Source organism: Zonotrichia leucophrys, chromosome 2, assembly GCF_028769735.1.
Source record: "Zonotrichia leucophrys gambelii isolate GWCS_2022_RI chromosome 2, RI_Zleu_2.0, whole genome shotgun sequence".
In the NCBI taxonomy this organism is placed as follows: Eukaryota; Metazoa; Chordata; class Aves; order Passeriformes; family Passerellidae; genus Zonotrichia; species Zonotrichia leucophrys.
Window position 1 is genome coordinate 99,535,257 of NC_088171.1, and position 23,254 is coordinate 99,558,510.

Below are 23,254 nucleotides of genomic sequence, written 5' to 3' on the forward strand. Positions count from 1 at the left end.
TAAACAGACTGACACTTCCAGGACACATTCATGAAGGGGAGCACAGCAGCCTAAAATCACTTTTTTTCTCTGCTGCTGCTATGTTTTCAGCATGTGACAACAAAGTCATGGAAAGGAGTGAGATTAGAAAAGGGATGGGATTAGTGGAGGTCTAATCAAATACTGATTAATATTTTAATCACTCAAGAATATTTTTTCAAGGAATATCAGACTGATCACCCTATATTCCTCAGGCAGCTTGGCAAGGATGTATTTCAAACATTTCCCATGCAGTCCATTCCCAAAATTTACAGTAATCTCAGTGTCAGAATAAAGTTTACCAGACTGATATAGTTTTAGAGAAGACAAAGGACAGATGCTTGAAGGGAAAACAAAAACCAAACAAAAACCTGAAAAGACTTCAAACCCAACCAAAACAAAAGACCCCAAACAAATAACAAATTGAGTTAGTCTGAAAGGTGAGAATGAAATTTGATTTCCTACAGTCTGGATCCTTTTTCTGTACATCCTTTTCCCCATAATGACTCCTGCTGTGTCCTAACTCAGAAAGAGACACAATGCTATTACTGTGCCGTTACTAGTCAAGACTGGCTGAGCAGCTTTTGACAGAGCATGCCACAGAGGAGTTCTGCATTCCTCTCCCTCAACAGAGACTCTCATTTCTGTCTCTTCTCTTGCAGACAGCAGACAATCAGACAATCATGCTATTACCTCTGAGATATCTATATTTATTTCAAATGTTACGTTAGTCATTCCATTAGAGGCTATTGGAGAGAGATACTAATGAGCATACAGCAAGACTGCACAAGAGCACATTGGGACACATCTAAAAAGCAAACCAATATGTAGATAGAGGAGATGAAATAACAGTTTTTCTGTAAAATACACATTTTCCAGTCCCTTTTAGGTAGAAAGTCACATCATGAATTCTTTTGCCCCAGATTATTTGTCTGAGTTTGGTTAGAATAACTGCAAGAACACCCCTGGAGCAAGAAAATTGAAAGTTATGAAGCAAATTCCCTCATTCCTTACCTTGCTGACCCACTAGAGTGTCAAAAGCTAGCCAGATTCCAGATGTCAGTAGAAATGGGGAAGCCAAAGGGATTTGGCAGAACAATACAGAAACTATATCAGGCAATTCCCATAGCTTTAGCTGATCTGCAGAATAATCTTATAAGGTTATAAATCGACTCATGGTTGTCCTTCAACACAGTAGGTGTAGGCACATTCTGTTCACATGTGTAATGAATGATTGTGAAACCAGTGCTTCTCTGTATATCATTCGGGATGCTTCTCTGTATCTCCGGGAGATAATTCAGGTTTTATTTCCTACACATTGAAAGAACAGTATTGTAGTGCTCCAAACTGCACAATTAATGACGTATTTGTTCTATATGCCATTTTTTTAAATAATTGAGTTAACAGTTTGTCGTGATTTTTTGTGAGAAAGATGCTGTTTCAATTGATAGCCGCCTGAAGCAATATTTCTTTCCCCAATATTGACAACTTGACTTGTAGAAAACATAAATGAATGATGTGATGCAAATGAACAGCAGGCACACTCTGACTCATGAACACAGCAAGGACTTCAAGTAAGAATTGCAAGTTGATCCAGGATATCTGGATACATTGAAGCCCATGCATTTTCGACATTTCTGGATTCTATCGGGCTCTGAGAAGGCCAGATATGAAAGAGGAAGAGAATGTCAAAAATGCATTTTGAGACAGGGTTTTTTTTGTTACATTCAGAGTAACAAATAGGCCAAAACCTCAAAAAAAAAAAAAAACAACAAAAAAAATAAATTCAAAATTACAAACCAAAAACAAAAAGAGAGAGAGAGAGAAAGAGAGAAAGAGAGGAGAAGAAGAGAAGAGAAGAAAGAGAAGAAAGAAGAGAAGAAGAAAGAAAGAAAGAAAGAAAGAAAGAAGAAAGAAAGAAGAAAAAGAAAGAAAGAGAAAGAAGAAAGAAAGAAGAAAGAAAGAAAGAAAGAGAAGAAAGAAAGAAGAAGAAAGAAAGAAAGAAGAAAGAAGAAAGAAAGAAAGAAAGAAAGAAAGAAAGAAAGAAAGAAAGAAAGAAAGAAAGAAAGAAAGAAAGAAAGAAAGAAAGAAAGAAAGAAAGAAAGAAAGAAAGAAAGAAAGAAAGGATCCCTAAACAAAACCACAGCAAGAGTCCTCCACAGTTCTTCCTTTATTCTCTTTCTAACAGAACTTAACAAAATGAGATTTCCTGTATCTAAATTGCTAAGAGCCAGCATGTCATCTTGGTTTTTAGTTTAGGAAAACTGAATACAAGTTGACTGTATGCTCAAATTGACTGCTGTTTTTATATGTGCATATATATATATATATATATATATATACCTATATATAGTTATATGTATATGTAAAGGAGTAGGTATATGACCTACTAATAGAGTTTATTAGTTTGAGATGAAGCAACAGGGATCCATGTTTCCATTTTCTTTGTCTTTCCTGACTAGAAAGCAAAAAATTAATGTCTTTATTTAACATCCTACTTATTCTGAAACTTGGAAAAGATATCATTAATAACAATCATTACTGATAGGCCATGTGGCATCTAGACAACCAGATTCAGACTTTTCATGCACAGCATTCCATAAACATGATGATAAATGACAGTTGCCCCATCCCATTAATAAATAACAGTTCAGGAAAAGGAACATATAAAAGATGGACTACAAAGATATAGATAGATATAGATTATGTAGATATAGATATAAATATAGACGTATGTATGTATGCATATATGCATTAAATATACAAGTCATTGCCACCTATTAAATGCAGTTACATATAATAATATTAATCTGCCTAATTTATTGTTACATCTAAGGATCTAAGGCCTGCAGAATTGGAGAGATGCTTTTTCTTCACTAAGGTGGTTTTGTATTGAGAGACTGGAGAATTGATGAGTCCACAGTAGGGACCAGAGCAGTTTTACAGGCAGGTGTGTTCTGGAATTGTGCCTTGTTAAGCCAGTGGCCTTTGTTAAGCACACATAGCAGAAGAGGCTAGCTGTTGAAAATATCCACATTAGTCTGTGGTATTTAAAGGAACAAGGTCATAAATTCTTCCATATCCCACGTTAACAAGTTTGCATGTATAGTACAACTAACAATAGAACTATTTATAGGAAGTACTATAAATCCAATTTAATAAATTAGATGTGGTTCATTTCTTATAAGCCTTGCTTTTTGTAGACACTTTAACAAATAAGCATTGTATTCGTAAAGCTTCCTCTATTCACAAGGAAGAAAGAGACGTTAGCTTTACTCTTAAGAGTAACTTCTGATGCTAAAAATACCCATAAATTCAAGGATTAAGTTAGGACAAGAAACTTGAAGGATCTATATATGTAATCTGTTCCTTGGAATTTGAATTCATTAAATGGATCCAAATATTTTGAATAACTGTATTTTCTTCGCATAAAATTTTAATTTTGGTATTCAAAGCATAAAATACAATGAAATAATGAGAAAACTGTTCAGAAATTCTTAATATATCTGCATTTTCAGAAGACACATATAGAAACAGAAAAGTTCAGAAAAATCAGAGAGAGAAAAGAAAATTCTCCATGATAAAATATCATGTTATCCTGTACATTTGTACAGAGTATAAGATAACTACATAGAGGTACATAGTGTGGGAAGATCAAGCAGAGTTGTATAGAGGGTGTGTTTTGGAAACACCCACTGCATGTTAGACTTGCTCCAAAAGTTCATAGAGAGATCCATCCCCTCAAGTGACATCTAAAGACCTCCAACGTTTGAATTTCATTAGTCCTTTATTAAGCACAATTTCCTCAGCCATGCCTACCACAGGATATATCCAGGGAGACAGACATACAAAACTCCAGATACCTGGGAGCCTTTAAGATGGGAGCAAAGATGTTTATGGAATATAAAATTCAGCATCATGCAAAGGTTGATCTGAGGTTTTCCAAACAGTAATTTTTGCTGCCTAATCTTTGTGTAAGCCATGCCTTAATGCTCATGTCTTCTGGTCTTGTCAATTGAGCACAAAGATAAGGATCATAGTGCAAAACCAGAATAGGGAAAATTTATGGGAGGTTGTGTGTTTTTACTGTTCATTACCAACATGTCATCTAGAAAGTGATGTAACTTCTCCGGATTAATGCTTGAGTCAGTGCCAACTCAACGCAGAACTTATTTGTTTCAGCTCTGAAAGCATACTGGGAGCACATTACATAGGGTAGAAGTAAATGGAATGTTAATATAACCTATTTCAGATTAATATCCTGGTCACACAGACAAAATAAACTTGTAGATGTTATATGGAAATGTAGTCAGGAAAGTTCCTATAATTAATATTTTTAATGAATATTGCCTCAACAAACCTCAATAATCCTGTTAACAACTTACAATATATTAAAGATAACTCTTTGTTTGTAGTTGTGGGGGTTATATTTTTTTAATTGTGTCTAAATAACTGCTCTCAATTAATATAAGATTTCTTGCTATGTTGTACCATGTATCTATTGAAAAAAGATTTTAAAGTACTAGATGTGCAGGCTGACATCACTCAGGCTTACTTACTAAGTCTTTACATAGACAGTTCAGCCTCAGTAATACATATACCTTGAGGAAATTCTTCCAGATATACGCTTCCAGCTTCCTTGATGTAGTGAGTTGTTTTTGTTTAGAAGCTGATTTAGGAATAGCTCTTGTTTCTCCCAATACTAGGAGATAATAACTTCACAAAGGATTAAGGAAAGTTTGGGACAGAAGAGTTACTGCCTTCTTTCTTTTTATTTTTTTCTTTTTTTTTTCTTTTTTTTTTTTTAATATAAATGCTGCTTTATAGTTGGCAACTTTTTCCTTACCAATTACTTGCAGTGACTTTTTGTATAATTGTCACCTGCCTTGTCCTTTCACTTAGCAATTCACTTTGGGTTGTTGTAGTCCAGCTGTGAACCTGCAGCAATTTCAAAGTGACAGAATGATGGAAGCTCACACTTCAGCAAAATCCTTTTAAGATTCCTAATAAGTGGGGATTTTTTCCTCAGTGAACATTATTTTAACTTTTTAGTTCAAAAAGTAATATATAAGGTTGAGTTGACTGACAAAATAAAGTTTTGTTTTCCTTCTACATTGGAAAAGATTCTTAGAACTCAGAAAAAATTGAAAGAGAATAATAAATGTATTTTAAATGGTAAAAATCTGAAGATTTCACAGCTGTTGCTGAAAAGCCAAAGAACAAAAATTATTATCAGTTGGGTTTTCAAAGATGCATTTATTTATTCTGTTGATGGTAACAGAAACACATCTGAACATCACCTCTTGAAGTTTCCTATGTTATCTCTAGTTTAATCAACAGATCCTAGATATTACATATACTGAAAAAAATATTAGGCCAATGTTTTAAAGCATCTAGGAAGGTAGTACTTACTTTTACCTTTCAATTACTTTTTTTCATAGAACATAAACATTTTTTGCTACTGCACAAAAAATCATTTCAAAAGAGGAACTGTCATTAACAATAATTTTCCACCTGGCAAGTACATGTTACAATTAAATATTCACCTTTCTGAGATGTAGAGAAATGTGACAAAGACAAGTCACCAGGAATGGGGAACCAAGATGACCTTAAATGTGCTCAGATGAATTTCTGAAGAACAAAAGCAAAGGGAATCTGAGACATGGCAGAGTCAGTTTGTTCTGCTCGAAGTGTCTCAATAAACCTTGGACTTAAAGAAGTCTACAATGACTTAGGTAATCTAACAATACTATCTTAGCAGAAACATTTTTGAGGTTCTGAGAAGAAGATGCATCAACAGAAATAAATAACATGCAAGTCAAGCCTTGAGAAAGGGATAAACATAAACATGAAAAGCTGCAGTTTGGACTTTGGGCCACCCAATCCACTTCCGTTTTTTTTGTTTTTTTTTTTTTTTGTGTATGTGTGTGTGTGTGTGTGTGTGTGCACCTCCATGACGAGCCCTCACGTGTCCATCTGCTGAGCCATCATGTGAATCCCAGTGTGATGGCCCACGAAAGAACAACACAGAGCCCATGGATGCTGGATGCTGATCCAACAACTCACACAATTATGCCAGTGTTTTTTACTGGACAAGCAAAAGCATAAACACCATGGAGGTCGACCTCCCTCAAGAAGACTCAAGGATGGCAGTGGGTCCATTTGACACAGGGATGGCCAAGCAGCATCCCAGTTCATCCAGGCTCCATTGCATGACACCATACCCACAGCTCTGCTGGAACACCTGCCTGGCTCCCTACAAGGGCCCTGCCTCCACATCTTCACAACTGGACAACAAACAACAATAAAAAACAATCAATTGAAGCATACAGTCAACCTGTACTCAATTTGCCTACACTGAAAACCAAGATGAGATTTCGACTGTTAGCAATTTGGGTACAGGAAATATTTTTTTGTAAATTCTGATGTAAAGACCACAAAGGAAGAACTGTGCACTCTCTGAGAAACCCAAATTTGTTTCATAGTCCTATGAGAGGTGTTAAGGGAAGTATGAAAGCAATGCTGAAAATACCGCAAGAACAAAAATACTCAAATAGAGTATGAAGAAGCTACAGGAAAAGTTATTATTGAATAAATCTACTGTGTTGTGCAGAGATAAATTTGCAGTGTGTGTGCTCTCTGAGATTGAGAGTAACAGATAAGAACAAAAGAGGCAGGATATAAATGAGAGAACAGGTAACACAACACATCCAGACTAAGCAATTCCTTTGTAGTTTTCATGACAAAACTACTGCATATCTCTGGAGGAATGTGTTACAGGCATTCCAGCAAACTGTCTGGCAATCCTGGGATTTCTTACCAGCAATTTGCATTATTTCCCTTGGCAGCAAAATGTATGGCTACAGAATCATTCTGCCTGAAGGTCTGTTATAGAATCTAAGTGGCATGGAAGACCCTAATAAACCTTCCCATTGATAGATTTTGGCAAAGTATAGGTTGGTTTGCTTGGTTTGCTTTGCTTTTCATGAATTCTACCCCCTTTCCCTTTTTTCTCCTTTGGTCACTGTCACAATGAGATTCTACCATAACCTGCTTTGATTAAATCTAATCAGATTTGATTTGATTTGCTGTTTGACTTGAAATGGGTGCACCTATTTATAGTACAAAATAACAAAGAGGAACACTGTCAACTTCAATAGTTAGGTAAAAGAAACTAATAGGAATTGTTACTAGACCCTATTAAATATTTACCTTTCATTACTGAGGTTCAAACATCAAATGATTCCCTGGCTTTGATAGACTTTGACCAGTGTGAGAGAGATCAGAATTCACTCCACAGTCCATATAAGCACAAGAAGTTTTCTTGATAAATAGCCTGGGCATTTTTTTTCATTTATTTTAATTATCAGAAATGAGTATTATGTTTAATGTTCCATAAATACATTTTAATAAATGTAATATGGCATAGTCCATTTGCATAAGAAAATAAATTAGAAAATAATTTTAACGTACAGCTACTCGCTTTTGCCTGGTGTTTCTCTCTCTCTTTCTCTCTCTCTCTTGCTCACACATGCACTCTCACACTCTACTATATTCTAATTTAACTAGTTTTATGGCTTTCTCATTCTGGTGACAGTACCAACCATTTATGGTTTTAATGCAGTGCAGAGGCATAAATAAAATTTTCTACCAGTGTTTGAAGTAATTTTAGAAATTACAATGCATTTTTGCACTGTAAAGCATAAAGAACACTACCATAAACAGCAACAATTTTATAATTCATCCTAATTAAAAAACCCCAGTCTGCCTTTAAATTTAATTAGAATGAACCTTCTATAGGAGACACACTGGAAGCCAAGTAATTTGCATGTTTGCAGATGACACATTGTGTTGAAGACAGGCTTAGTGCCAAAATAATTATCTAAGAAGTCTTTGTATGTTAAAGACATTTAAGGTAGCAATGCAAACTACTGATTGATGGATCCTGAATTATTGGAGCCCCATTCTGTAGATTTAAAGTCACACATATGTATTTCCCCTCTGATTTACTTCTAAGCAGATGGTTTCAACTCATAGCATTTTATACAAATAAGCTCAAATGGCTACTGCATTGTCATTTTTCAAAAATATACCTGAGCATCATGCCTATTAGAATTCCCTAATTCTCTTAAAAGGATTTATCTGTAAGTGGTAAAACACTTGAGGGTAGGTATAAATAAAACTCGGTTTTTTCATTATTTGAACACACAGAAAGACAAAATAGTACATTTCTTATTTTCTGTGTAATTCCATTTATTTTCTTCTCATACAACATGAAGCTCTATAACTATAATCGAGCTTTAAACTTGTGTACCTGAACAAAAAATTCTTTTTTGGCAGTGCCCACTAACAGAGGGGTTTAACAAATGTGCATGCAATGAAGCACAGGCATGTTATTGCTAGCTCATGTAGCACCTCTGCCTTCTTTCTAGCTCTGTCCTAGATCTGAGAGTAATAACTCTTTGGAAATATTGATTTTTTTTTTTAACATAAATCCCAAAACTGGTTCATTTGAAAAGCAGCAAAGGATTTAAGCCATGTATTTAATGGCAGATGAATTGGTGAACAATAAGAAGAATATTATCATGGTTTTTCTCAGAGGAGATCAAGAATTTCACCTACCCATAACCCTCTGTGGCTGGCTTGGGATACTACTGCAAATTATTACCCTTTCTAGGGATTTATTGCAAGGTTTTACATGAATCACTTTACCAACACCAAAGAAAATGCTGCTTCTCAAATGTATAGTGTAGGGCTACAGTGGCCCAATGATTTTCAAAATTAATTTTATTTTGAGTACTTGAAGGCAGAACAGTTGACTGCCCTATGCCCATCTACAGATTGATTGACTGTATCTCTTGAGATTGTACATGCACCTCTTGATTTTTCATACAAAGAACTCTAACATTATTCTTGTGCTTGCCTCTGTGACTCTAATTTTGAAAGGACAGGTAATGTTGCAGGAGTTACAGAAGAACTTCCATCTTTCACAAAAGACAGCTATCACGACCAAGTTCTTTGGAGTATTAAGTAACTTTTATTGTATGATTTCTAGCAAAGGTAAATTAGGGCCTGATCATATGCATGTAAAGCTAGCAATAATAATCCATTGTATTAAATTGTCTTCAGAAGTGACTTGTCCTGTTGACACTAAGAGAAAAAAAAAAAGCATATTTACCTGCATGTTCCTCCCTGTGTCAGAACTTTATTATTTTGCGTATGTTGGGATGTGTGCTAATGAGTCCTGATTAGTTTCAGTAGACAACTTGCCTTTTATTTCTGCATGTTTCCAGACACTTCTCATAATCACTTCCTCTATATTAATCTGGAGGGAGACTTGACTATTAAGCAAACTATGGGAAGAAGGGATGTCTTAGAGGCGTTAACCTTTACGTGTTATTGCTAATGTTGTTGATCCACCACTATTTCCCCCTGCAGCCTAAGTCTGTCTTTCATAATTTCTGTCACCTTGACATAGAGTAGGACTGATTTTATGTGGCTGTGGTATCAGCCACAGATTTTTGTGACAATGATGAATCTTTATTCTTTTAGACATATTTAACCTTTTAATAAGCACTTTAATAGAATATTGTGAACGCATCCGTCAGTTTTCAATAGACCTTTTTCAATAGAATATTTCAGAAATCCTAAACAAATTTAGATCATATTACTTTCTGGCATCAGCTGATGTTAGCAGTGATAACAGTACAGTGCTCTAATTTATTTTGTCAAAATGCTTCTTGAAATATTAAACATTACTTCAGGCTCAGAACAAATAAAGGCCTTATGACAATTACAATAAAAGACTTCAAGTTCCTTCTCCCAACATTTTTCCTAGTTTCATTCCATGATATAAATTTCAAATGTACTGGCATCCAACCCTCCACCTATGAATGCCCGCTAACAGAGTTACAGCACAGCCAGTTTGCCTCTGGTCTGTGGTCCTTCTAACTTCAAGGATACTTGTGCTACTTTCTAACAGAGACTGGGACAGGTGGAGGGTGGCTCATTATAATACCTTTCTCCATTATCTATTTTGCTATCCAGAACATTCTATAAATCACATTTCGTAATTCAAATGCAAGTGGAATTTTGCAGCTGATTTCATAAACTGGACTTGTTTTTCAAGGTGCCTATATCTCCTCTGGAAAACTTGGCTGTAAATGCAAAGCAGTTGACCCTGAGGGTATCACACCCTGTCATGTCACATTACACCTCCAAAAGGCAGGACTTGTGCTGTAGGACAAAGTCATGTGAAAGATGCTGGATGCCTTTGAGTGTCCCAGCAGGTAGCTACAGAAGGTATGAGCATCCATGGCGGCTGGTACGTAAATTGCAGAGTGCTCACTGAAGCCCATAAAACTTCCTTGTGTACAGGGACAATGAATTAAAACTATGGATCATATTCTTAGCTCCAGCCATTTAAATTAATATCTTGCACAATAGCCTGTGGCAGGCCAGTCATTCACCTCCTTGTGGGCTTATTGTGCAAATTCTGTTTAAAAGGTGCAAAAGTTTGACCTGTCCTGGTAACCACAGAAGTTTCTGAAAATTTCCAAACTAAGTAGCATATACAAAACAAAGAGATATCCAATGGTTTCATCAAAGACTATGATCATGTCATCTTACAGCTTACCTAAACATCCTTTGCATGGGTGTTTAGGTAAGCTGTAAGGTGACATGATCATAGTCTTGGATGAAACTTTCCCTGCATCCCTTCTTTCATGCATAATACAAGCAATGTTTCTAGTCCACAGAAGCTGTAATTTCCTGGCACACATAATAACAACACACAGTGAAAATGAGTCAAGCCTGATGCCTTTTTCTGTAAATTAGTCAGTTATAATACACTCTCACAGCTCTATTAGAGCAGCAGACCTGGAGGCAGGATTCTTGACCCTGGTTTTATCATTTATGAATAGTTTAACTTCAGTTGACTTCAGCAGATGACAATAAGGCAGTATTAGTGTTATGATGTTTTTATTTATATATAACATACATTTTTAAAATATCATCATGTTTATGCTTAGTTTGGGGTCATTAAAAATTATGTTAGAACATTCTATTCAAAATATTTCAGGGTATTGTGCTTCTAATTGCCTCTAATGCTGATATGAGTTCTGAACAAGTATAGTTTTGAGGATGTCTACATTTGTATAAGTGTCTAGTGTATAAGGTGATTTACAGAGTAGAGAGAGCTTATTTCCATATTTATTTCTTATGTCTTAGATTTAGGTCATAACAAAAGTACCACTTTAGTTATGACCTAAATCTAAGAATATCCCCTATGCTAGCCTTATTGTTGCTCTCACAATAGTTGACTCTGGAGTATGGCTGCAGCTCCCTGCTGTGGGGCATTCAAAACTTTAGCAGCCTTATTTTGGTACAACTTATCTCCATTATAGTCTCTGAGATAAATTGTGCACTGTGGTTTGGCTGCACACATTTGCTTCCTGTACATAATATTATGTTCCGGGACGAGCCGCCAAATACAAATTAAATACAAATACAAACCTGAAATCTTTGGGCCTTGTAAGCCACTGCTGCATGAACTGAGATTCAGCTGCTATCTCAGTCATCAAATCCTGACGTGTCTGACTGACAGGGATATAACAACCATGACTATGGCCATAATTTTGATTCTCCGGTCACTTAAAAACCGAGAAAAGGGTGGGATTTCATCTAATGTCATTTCTGTATTCCTTCGTGTATTTCAGTATAGATGTAACATCATTGTTAAAAATTTAGTCATTCCCTTAATGCTAATGGAAAAGTTGAGTTCAACTGTCAGACAACCCAGATTTATTTTATGCCCATTCCTCAGCTGGTGCAAAATTGCATTACATTAAGGCAATTTATAGCTTGTGAAGAACAGCTCCCTTTCCCAGTGTGAGGCCTGGGACACTTTTTTGGAATTTCTTTCAGATATAAATACTTGACTGGGATTACGAAACAAAAGGCCCAGAGTTATTTACATAAATTAAAATAAATTAAAATAAGCTTAGAGCTTATTAAATACTTATACCTGTTATAATAACTCAGGAAAAAAATCCAAATGTTTCAGGAAGTAGATGCTTCTTCTGTGATATTTAAATGAATGGGTGGTGCATTTTGGCCATGAGCAACATCAAAGTGTGCTATTCATGTTCTGGGATTAATGCTCTTTTATTGCTGAAATTAATCATCATGCAATCACATGAAGAAAGTAAAGTTAGTTTTTACAGAGGAAGAAGGAAAATCCCTGGTGTTGCTATTCATGTCTGAAGTAAAATAAAATCTCCCTGAGAAAGAGAAGAAATCTTTTTAGTTTTATGTCTCACGGGAAGGTCTGTGCACATAACCCAAGGCAATTTCATTGCACCTTTGGCAGACGATGGAGAATTAAAAGTGCTCTAAGTCACACTCATTAGATTTCTTCAGTATGAACTTCCAATGCAGTTATACTAATAGAAGGCAAAATCTACAATTAATAATGAGAAAGGGAGTCTCTAGCAGCTTTGGTTTCCCATGACATTTGAATTATTCATTAGAAATTATTACAGAGTAGCCCAGATTAAAAAAAATATGTCCCCCAAATCCTAAAATCTCCAGTATCAGCAACAAAAAGCCATTTGTTATTTCTTCATAAGGGGGTAGTGACAGTGAGAGTCCACTAACTAGTAAGATGATTTTCCATTCAGAGCTAAATCACTGATCTGATAAAAGGAATCTCCTTTCGTATTTTGTACCTAAATTAAATATCCTGGTGTTACAGAATTAAAAAGAAGTACATTAGATTGTATGAATTATTCACAGGGAGCTGTGGTGATAAAGAAAGGCAGCAGTCACAATGAACAGAAATACTATTAATTCCCTTTCCAGGCTAACATGCAGAAAATGTATATAACACTAAAAGGAAATACAGAGGCTATGGTAAATTATACTGAAAGCCTGACTGCAATCTGTTATTCACAATATAGGCTTTTCCCCTCCTGCTTTTGTTTCATTGACTGAAATTGGACACTCTCATTGCACCACGTTCCAATGTTAAAACAATGTTTGACCCCTGTGAAACAATTTATTTGAAAGAATTCAGTTTCCACTTGGGCATAGCATTTGGGCTATTTTTCATTGCCAGCCCCCAAACTCTTCATTAAGTGTCTGTCAGAGCTGTTGCCACTGATGGAGGCATCCTCTAGCTCAGGGTGGCCTTGGCAGGACTCACTCCAGGCATCCAAAAATGCTCTCTCAGCCCTCCTGCTCTGAGCTCAGTTGTCTTGGGGCTCACTCAGCTCTGTTATCAGCCTTCTGCTTTCAGAAGGGTTACCTGGGCATCCCTCTCTTCTGCATCAACTTGCCCATGCTTCAGTGGGGAGGATCAGTGACCAAAAGATGATGACTGAGAGCTTTCTACACCAGAATTCCAACCATAAATACCAAATTACAGACATTTTGTTATTCCTTCATTTTTCTGTTCTGTATGCCTGTAAACACCACTGTTTATAGGCATACACTATGTTGTATGCCTGTAAATATCATTGCTGAATTCAGTGCCCCATAGAAAGAGAATAAATACCAAAATGGTTTATAATGCAAAGATTTCCGTGTCACTTCTCTTAGAGAAGAAACAGCCAACTATGAATTGCTTTGGACTTTAAATAGGAAACTGGTGATACAAATGGACATGAGATTGGAACAAAAATCGTGGCTGTTCCTGAGATGTTTATAAGACATCAAGTAGATAACATTAAACAAACACTCGAAGGAACATGAGATAAAAAGATTCTCACTAATTAACAATGATACAGATATACAAGTCCCCAGACGTGTGCCAGAGGTATTGATGTTGTGTGCAAAAGCACAGGCTTCACAGGCTGCCTTTTCACTTCAGTACAACATGTTCATTTTTACAGTGCTGCTCATTACTTATTTTCAGAAGAAATAGGACCAATGATATTAGTTAAGATGGTGGGGGGAGGAGTGCAGAGGGAAAGTAAGAATTGGGTTATCAGTTCTTGTACATCAAGATAAAGACTGGTGAGTTAAAAAGATGGAAGAGTTTCGGAAAGATTTAAAGATGCAAGATCACCATGGCAAAAATGTTTCATGCAATTCACAACTCAAGAGGAAGCAAAGACAGCAGAAGTGTAAGAGAATAAAAGCAAAATATTAGGTAGAGTGATAGTGTGTGAGCAAAAACCAGGAATCTGAAGGAGTTCAGCAAAGTGTACAGCTTAGTCTTGCACAGCTAAAGACAACTGGACCTAAATCAGGCCTTTGCTTTGCTTACATTGCTGACATATTTTCTCATTTCAATGAAAATATGTTTCAGGCTTATGATTATTTAATGAATGTCAGATTTGCACAGTCAAGCAAAATGGGTTTTATTACCCATTTACATATTGAAGGTATTCTGGAAAGTCTCCTAAAGGATTGGTATAGCTGACTGAAAAGCAGAATATTCATGCTGTGAAGAATGTCAGCATTAAAGCAGAAAAATGTTGGATTTTCCAAATCAAAAAGAAGAGTGTTCAATACTGCACATTTGCTGGAGGTATTCTGCCACCACAGCTTAAAAGGTATCTTAGCTAGAGGAAAATTCTTTTCTGTCCTGTGTCCCTTTTGAATAAGCATAGCTTTGTTCACTCTCTTTCCTATTTCTCTGCAGCTAAGGTTTTTGGTCATTTACTGCTCCAGGGCCATTTATTTAGCCTTTGCATTTTGAAATCAAAAGAGTCTCTCTATGTCTTCAAACTTTTCTACTTGAGGAATACGAGTTTCAAAGTTATTTCAAAAAGCAGGGCTCGGAGTCACTTAGGCCAATTAGAAAATATTGCCTTAATCAACTTTGCACACTGATTAACCAGCTTCCTTTTCACAGAGAAGACTGTGACATTCTGTTCCAACAAAAGCAGCAGAACTACTTCTTTGAGATGGAATTTGTCTTTCAAAACTTCATCAGAATTTGAGCAGAGTGGCATATTGTGCATGCAGCAAAATGGCCTTTCTTTTATTCTTCCTTGCAATTCAGGAAGAGGTTGTGGGTTTGGGGTTTTTGAACCCGCAAACAGATTTAACAGTAACAATTTTTTGTTTTGAGAAACAAAAAGCATTTTTTTTCACAAGGTGTATAGAAATTTTCCATTTTTATAATATTCATAAACCTGAGATTTAAGCTACAGAATCTTTGAATTTGGGTCTAAAGACCAGTTTTGTTTTTGCTGTTCCTCAATGCACACTCTAGATGAGGTGCACAGCACTAATTTTAAACAACTAATCTCAAATTTCCTATAGGTGAAATGCACAAAACTAGTTTAAATTGTGCTGTTGTAAACTTCCAACTTACTGCTCTTTCGCCTCACACGGAACACTACTTAATGTCTAGGTTTTAAATTTCTATCTGATTTTTCTGAATTATTGTTGGGAGAAGTCTGGATGCAAATAAGACCATAAAAAACAATAAGTGACCAGAAAATATCTCAGAAACTGGCTGGATAATGAAAAACTTAACAAGGAAACCTTGTTTTCTGTTGAATTTCTCGAAACTCATCTTGAGATAAGGAAATGTAAATACAACCAGTATAAAGAGCATGATAACATTACCATAATTTGGAAGTCAAGTTTGTCAGTAAAAAGGGAAAGCAAATTGGATGTAATCAGAAGAGTCTAGACTAGAGAGAATGTTACAACCTCATCAGCCCCTGCCAGTTGATGCGCCAATTATGCCACGCACACTAACTGTTGGCTATCACAGCCTGAATCTGTGACAGGCATCTGCACAAGCATTTTAAATATTTTTTTCAGCCATTAGGATATAGAGAAATTGAGATTTCCACAAGCAAATGAGTGTTTGAACAGTTTCCACAACTATTTGTATTACACTTCCTTCTTGTCACCTGCATTAAACATCTATTTACACTCTTTTAGCCTGATGCTTTTCTCTCTTTCCTGCAGGAAGAAAACAACTTAGATTTACAACACTGTGTTTCATTACATGACTTTAAAGAAAAATAAATTACAGAAGTGTCATATCATAATAAACAACTGGTAAATTATTAAGCACTGGGTAGCAGATTTTGTCACTCTATTAAGTATTAACTGTTTATTCTAATCCCTGTCAGGGATTTTATGTATTGTTCTTTGTTTTATAATGGTGCTTCATTAACCAAGAACTTTTCTGTGGCTGAGATGTTAAGGTCTGCTAGCCACACAGATGCTGCTCTTCTGCATCTGCATGTTGTCACAGTGTCACTACATAACACTGTGCCTCTGAAAGCCATAAATAAGTGATTAGGAAGACAAGGGTCAGGACCTATGCCCTTTTGAACCCACACTGCCGCACTTAATGGGGGCTCCTGATATATTGCTCTTTCCTCTGTATTTCCAATTATTTGAAAGCTCCCTTTAGACTATGTCACACATTCACTCTCTTCCCCACCACCCTTCTCCCTTTCCTCCTCCCACACTGCTTGGCTCATCGTCTAACATAGCGTAATTCAGTGTGAAATAGCATGGTGTTGGAAAACCAAAGGGGAGCATTTTCTCCACATCAGATATTTGTTATCAATTCGAGCAAAGAAACCAATTCCAAATGTATGTAGACACTGGATTGCTGTCAAAGAATCCTCATTTATTGTGCCAAAGCTATTTTATTTTCACATGTGTTGAATAATAAGAATGTAAATTGGCCCTTGGTGGTGAGGGTTTTTTATTTCACATGGAAGCATCAATGCTGCTTTAATCCTGCTTAATTAGGACCAATTTAACATGCACAGGATAGAAAATATTGTGAACATCTATTTACCAGTTAGTATACTTCTTGACCAGGCACTGAACAGATAAGCTGTCATTATGAAATGAAAAAAACCTATATGCATACAAATGAGATTATATTAAGAATCATCTAGCAATATTATACAAAATAAAGACATACAGAAATTCAGATTTTAAAAATCTATCTTCAGGTTATGTTTAACTCATGATATTTTGTTTTTCTTTTTCTGAAATTAATTGCCCTACCACCATATAGTATTTTTAAACAGCTAAAATCCCAATTCTGATAAGTCTTTTAAGAATGTCATGCTTGTGTGATGTTAAAGAGGACATTATTTGCTGTCTTAATAACAAAATTTTTTTATCATATTTATTAATTAATTATTTTGAGTCTACTTATTTTTCTATTCACAAAATACTTGGTTAATTTGCTGATTGGCACCCTATAGTCCATTATCATTGAAAATAATGAAAAAGCTTGGAAACTTACAACAAATGCTTGTGATGTAGAAGTGATAAATAGAAAACAATTTGGACGAAGCAGCAAGACAATAATTCATTTTTATTGTTATTACAATCAAGTTAATTACTGTTTAATTTTAATCCACTTTTCATCAGACTTAATCACACAAAGTTTTTCCAGATGACTAAAACCTTATTCCTTATAGAACCTGAAGGAAACTATCACAAAAGGTGTCGAACAATGCATTACCATACTGAGGATAGGAAATTTTGAGTTCTTCAACATTCTTTTTTGACTTCTCAACAACTTTGTCTCTCTCCCATCCTGTTACCAACACAAGCCAGATTTACATTTTTTTGTAAGTTTCTAGGTGGGCAATGTTTGGAGACATGCATCAGACATAGTGATTAGGGGCCATTTCAGTAATTTACAATTGTTATCACATGTATAAGTGAAAGAACATCCCAAAAGCCAGATATATTCCAGGTGATTTCAGTAAATGTTAAGCTTATGATTTTCTTGGCGCACTCTAAACTTGCCTGGCAGTTTAAACAGTGGTATCAGTCACAGAATCACAGAATAAACAGTTTGGAAGTGACCCTCAAGGATCAAGTCCATCTCTTGGCCCTCCATAGCAGCATCCCCAAGAGTCACACCATATGCCCAAGAGTATTGTCCAAATGCTTCTTGAACTCTGTCAAGAAGAGACAGAGTGACAATTCTAAATGCCTACTTAAATCCACAGCAGTCACAGGATAGTGTGAAGAGCTTTCGTGCTTCCAGATTTTCCACTTTTACAAAGCTCAGTCCAAGTACTTCTCTCATTAATACTTCCCATTGGCATATGGCAAGTCCTGGAGTTCACTTGTCCAGCTGGTGAGCTGTGGTGCCCTAGGTGTGCAGGGCAGTAAGAAGGCAACAGGGAATGAGGAACATTTGTGAGGGAGTATTTTTCACATCCTTGTCCCAGTCAGCTGCTCTGGTTTGAATCACCTGGATACTAACTGTGGTTAAGCTACAGCTGTAGGGACAGGGCAAGCCAACAGTGCAGGAGAAATCTGCTGAAGGGAAGGCAAGATTTAGGGGATGTTTGTTTAAGGAATAAGGACCACACCTCAAGCATTTCTTAAATGGGATGCTCCTCATATGTAGCAAACTCATTCCCAAAATCCTTACCCCTGCAGATGAGTCCAGATGGTGTGGAAAGCTCTTGTGGAAAGCACATCCACAAATTCTTTTATTTTTGTGGTCCTTGGAATGTGTAAATACCAGAAAGGGGCCAGAGAGAGAGTTACTGTGGGCCTGAACTATACCAGGTGTTAGGACTGTGTTGTCACTTAATGAGGAAGGGGCTGGAGCCCTGTGCCCAGAAGCATGCCCCACCTCTGCTGAGGGAACTGGGCTATATGCAGGCTAGGACACATTTAGTCTGCAGTGCCCTTCCAAAAAGACCATACTGAGTATACATTTTGGGAACTGGCAGTAAAATATTTTAAGCAAACTGTTTGGCTTATGCGACTGTATGAAGCACATGCACGCTTTTGAATAGTTGCATCTCTTTAAATACCACTTAATTTACACTGAATGATTTCAGTGAATGTTCTTCCTGGCAAAAGAGTGGAAATAAAGAAAAGAATTAGCAAGACAAATAAATTTCCTTCTAATAAGATTTCTCTGCTACATTCCTCATCCCATAAAGCAAGTGTTAAAATATGTGATGAGAATCAAACACAAACTTCCTTTTTTTTCTACAGTAGGGTTTTTTTGTTTATTTTTAAACTAACTCTTGGTTTTTACTTAATTGTGATTTTATTTGATTTTATTTAATATTCTATTTAAAAATATACATTTATGACTCAATTTTATGCACCTTTTTTATTGGCACTACACTTGTGCCTTAAATTATTCTAAAATTCACTGTGAGAACTGGGAATCTACCTGGCTCCAGCGATATCTGTGCTGGACTGACAAGTTACCTTTCCATCCACCACCCATTTGTATGATATGATTTATCTACAAAAGAAAAGGAGGTGGCTGTTGCAGGCAAGTGCTTTTTTTTTTTTTTTTCTTTTACTTTAGAGCATTTTTGAGATACCTAAAACACCTAAAAGTGCTCTCATTTGGTTGCTGAAGGCAGCTGAGAAATCAGTTCATCTAAGTGCTGGAAAAAGCATTGTCTGATTTACTGATGCAGGCACTTCTTAATTGCATGAGCAAAGCAAGCAGGAACTGGCCAGGCAGTTTTATGGCATCTCTCAATCATGGCACTCAATGCTTTTCATGGAGTTATTAAGTATACAGAAGATGAAAAGGAAATGCCTGCAGTTTGGCTTAGAGTATAACTAAAACGTTTTATATATATATATATGTATATGTATATATGTATATATATCTGCTACCACACAAAGAATATTTTAAATTTCCTAGGCTTGATTCACCCAGTTTCAATGGCTCAGAACATCTCCTTCAGTAATTCACAACTAATGTGGGTTTTATTTGTTTTAGTGCTCTGTGACACTCACTAAAATAAATACCCAGTCACTTTAACAGTCTCCTAACTGTGAGTGCCTACTGCAAGAGCTATTATTTTATAATCTCTAATTCCCAACTTTCAAATACCTTGAAGATACGGAATTGAGAGAGAAGTGAACTATATTGAATGGTAAAAGACAGATAGGCACGGTAGGCAAACCTAAGAAAGGGTAGCTCTAGGCACCTTTCATCAAAAAGAGACTGTCATTGGAACAATTTAGTCATCCATTCAGTGCAACCTATTTTAACACTTGGCTTGAAGTCTGTGGGATCTTAGGCACACTTGTAGCTCAGTGTTGCTAATGAGGTACTTACTGCTTTTTTACCTGGGGCTTTATTCTCTAAAAGAGATGCCTCTACCGTTTTCCTTGCAGAGTAACAAAAGAATTGCTATTGGCAGCAATTAAGAGGTTTGAATACCATTTACATTTCGTTATCTCTCAGGTCAGTTAGACACTTGCACAAGACAGTTTAAATTGAAATACTACTTTGATTCATTTTTTTAAAAGCATATTAACTTCAATCATAAAATAGATGACACCTGAAGTCACATCTCGCCTCTGGTCTCATAATGGAATTCAGTGTTTAATCTTCTTCTGTTAGTTTAGACTAAAAATTTTTCTGTGTGTAGACTTTATCCTTTCCAGGACTCTTTTGTGTAGCTCTGACCACATATGAGCTGTGTGATGGGGAGTAAGCCAGTAGCCACTCTGTGTAGGAGCCTGGCAGCTTGGATAACTCCTTCACTCTTCCCTCCCTGCCTTCACAGAGGAAGTGCCTCACTAAAACAGTGCTCTGAGATACTCTAAATCATGGCCTCCCAGGAGCTTCAAGGACAGAACTTTAAATTCAGCCTCAGGATAATCAGGGAACAAGACCCAAGCACATAGACAGACTGTTATCGAAGGATCTGTCACTTAACTCTTCTCTGCTCTCACTGTGTAATCAGACACGGTGAGCTAGGATTAGACACTGCAGTCCCTTTCTGATAACACACTTTGGATGGGCAGAGCACCGTTCAGTGGTCAAGACCCAAATCCCTCTATCTTTTCAGAAGGATGCATTCCATTGATCAGCCTCTGAACGTGGATGAACATTTGGAATAAGCATGTTCAACACCTGCTGTTGAATTTGACCCCAACTGCAAGGAACAGGCTAATAATACAGCTTGGATCTAGTGTGCCTTCCAAAAACATCCACAGAAACAGCCTTCAGGCTTGTGAGGGCCCCCCAGAGAGTGCCAGTGAACAAACTTCTTCTCTGTGCCACCAGCACACCAGAATCTAGAGATTAGTGCTAATGGGACAAAAGCAAGAGGTGAGAAGGACAAAAGAACACTACACAGAAGTGCTGCTGCCAAGTTCAATTGTTTTGCAGTAATTATGATACAACAGCCTGCCTTTTGACATCTTGGAATATTGTAGCTTTCTTCTTCCTGAGATCATCATGCACAACCATGATGAACATAACAGGAAAGTGATAAAGAAGATGCAATAAGTTCAATTACCTTATTAGAAGAGCAAGGGGAAAAAAACACCCACCTGTGAATGTCTTTATCCTGCAAGTGAAATCTGTCATGCTATTCAGGCCACTTCATGTGAGTCCATAGGTGAAGAACCATTGTGATACAGAAACAACACTGGTAGATGATGAAATCAATAACAAAAAACTGTTCCAAGACATCTAGGAGTTGCTGTTTGGTTGGCTTTTTTTGTTTCTTTTTTCCTTGTTAGAATGAGGTGTTCAACCCACAGAAGTGGGAGGCATCAGAAAAATTCATGGATCCTCTGGTATGCTGCAATGCTGTAACCTCAAATGATACATAAGGCTTAATATAAACTCATTTATTTTCAGAGAATTATTTCAATCCAGGTTGTTTTATTAATATTTAAGGGGGGGCAAGCACAGATTTATATAAAATATCATTCTAATTTTATTTCTGTATTTATAGACAGCAAAAAAATTATAAAATGGTTGAACAGTTTGCAGGGTGGGGATGAACAGCACATAGCTCTATATATATAATAAATATTACCAGTATATAGTTTTACATAGGTTTTACATTTGTAATGTATATATTAACTACAATTTTATGTAGTAATAGAAAGCTATGTGCATGTAGCTTTTCATTCATATTTCACTACAAACCACTCTTCTTTACATACTAAAGGAAAGGTGGTTGAGTTCACCAAAGCTTATTTATACAGAGACCTTGAGAGCAGTCTAAATGACAGAATGGTTAAACACAGATGCCTGCCAGTTCTTTATCTTCTTTATCACTAACATTGTTGCCTTCACAGTGAAGATACAAAAGGAGAAAATGTACTATAAATAAGATGTGAAGATAAGGCATACTATCACTTCCCTACTATATATGTCAGCTTGACCTTGAATAACTCAAGATAGATGTCTCCAAATATTATATAGACATAATTTTTGACTACATGCAAAAGGGATTCAGAAGCAGATATTATTAAGGACGTGGTTTGAAATCTCTTCTAGCTGACTATTCCCACACAAAAAATTTCCCGCATTCTCTGCATCTATTGGGATGTACGATCATACAGCTGGATCATAGCAGAGTTCTAGACAGTCAAAATAGAATGGGGCATTGATGTTTGAAGCCCGGACCCTGCTCACTGCTCACACATGATACCAGCTTTATTAACAGGAAACAGGATGTGTGCCTGGAAACCATAATTTAGGAGAAATGCAGACTTCCTTTTTTAAAAATCATTGACTGGACTATTGGTAAAAAAGCTTCTTGCTGAAGTGTGTCTTCTATCCAGTGGAGGATTGGGAAATTTTTCGGGAGAACAGAGCAAAGTAGGAAGTCCTAATAAGCTCTGAGCATGGGCCTGGATAGCTGAGGAAGTATAAAGGAAGGGAAATCAAGAAAGGGGCTGGTAAAAAGCACAAGTAGAAAAGAGAAAGCGGGAAGGAGCACTAACAAAGCTGAAGGCAAGGAGCAAAGCTGACAGGCAAGAGGAAGTCTCACACTTGGTGGGGAGGATGTGAGGAAAATTGTAGGAGTTAGCCCAGGGCTTTACTGAAGAGGGAAGGTTTCAGCAAGATGCCTAAATAAGTATGTGCCTGGATACGTGTCAGGGTCAGTATCTAGACACAAAGACAAAAATATCAGGGAGCTGAGCTTGGATATAAAGTGTTTGAGCAGAAGAACAAAAGAAGGATCAGTCTATTTCGGGGCTCTGCATAGGGGAAATTAAGTCAAGCTGGTTGAAAAACTGTGTCAACAGGGTGTTCAGGCATTTCTATCATGAAGATACATAATTATAACAACAGCCAGATATTATATGTTCCTGCTTAACCCTCCAGACTTGTTCATTTGAAGAAATGAGCCTAAGGTTCACAACTGTAATTTTCTGCACTTTTCTGAGCTAAAGCTCTGAACCATTTCTGAACTTTGGAATGGAACTTTTAGAATACAATTTTATCTTTTCAGAGCAAACTTTACACTTTAAGACTCTA